This window comes from Trichechus manatus, unplaced genomic scaffold (assembly GCF_000243295.1).
Source record: "Trichechus manatus latirostris isolate Lorelei unplaced genomic scaffold, TriManLat1.0 scaffold00004, whole genome shotgun sequence".
NCBI lineage: Eukaryota > Metazoa > Chordata > Mammalia > Sirenia > Trichechidae > Trichechus > Trichechus manatus.
The window spans coordinates 16,178,944-16,180,128 of record NW_004443940.1 but is presented as its reverse complement, the minus strand read 5'-3'; positions in this window follow the sequence as shown (position 1 = coordinate 16,180,128).

Genomic DNA, 1,185 nt, shown 5'->3' with positions numbered 1-1,185 from the left:
TTTTTTTTTTTTATGTTTTATTCAGGAGCTGTGGTGGCCCAGTGGTTAAGCGCTCGGCTGCTAACCAAAAGGTTGGTTGTTTGAACCCACCCAGCAGCTCCATGGGAGAAAGTTGTGGCAACCTGTTCCCGTAAAGATTAGAGCATAGGAAACCCTTGGGGCAGTTGTACTCTGTCACATGGAGTCACTATGAGTCGGAATTGACTCGATTTCACACGACAGCATGTTTTATTCATCTCCACCATCCCAGTAAAGAATGAATGCATGAGCAAATAGATGAATTATGTTTGGGAACATTCCTCTACTTCCAATCAGAAATAAAGATGTACTTATAGACAGATTGGTACTGTCTTTTTCTAGCACAAGTCTTTTCAATTCAAATATAAGAGGAAGGCAGTCTCCATAATAAGGATACTAGAGAATTATCCCCTAGAGTCTCTCTCCGTGTCCTAATTTATATTGTATATGCTCCTGTAAAGATATTAGGCCTTAGGCCTAATTAGATATTAGGTTGCTTTCTAAGGCAGGCCCTTGGCAACAGAAAGAGGAACCCGTGGGTATTAGAGCTAAGCTTCAACTCCTTCAGGTCTTCACAGTTTTTCAGCAGATTTCCTCCCGTGGTTACGAGATTGGGAAGTACTGCGTGAACTGCGTGCTAACTCCTGTCCTAACTTCCTCCTCCACCGACAATGGACATCCTGGATTCAAGAGACATCTGGGAATGTAGGGGTAGATAAATGGTAAGAGTAAGAGGCACTCTTTTAAAATTCATTCTAAGGAAGTAAAGTGATGGAGATATTCCCAGCCACAGTGGAGAATTGAGGTCACTCCCAGGAGTAAGCAAAGAGAGGGCATTTATTCTGATAAACAGAGGCTGATGTTAAAAGTTACTTTATGATGAGTTTTGGTGACAGCATGTCTTCCAAAAGAACTTTCCTTCTAAATGTGCAGTGACTACTCTGCTCCTTAACTCCTACTAGTATAGTTTTTCTTATCTTCAGGAATGTGCTATATAAATACGGCAGAAATATGTTCTTGGATCATAAGAAAAAGAAAAATCGGTTTCAAGTTGCAGCATAGTGAAAGTTTGTAATCGCAGCACTTCTCTCCAGTTCTCGATGTCTAATCCTTGAAGCCACTTGGTGAAACTCAGAGATTACATGGTAATTTGACTTATAATTTAAG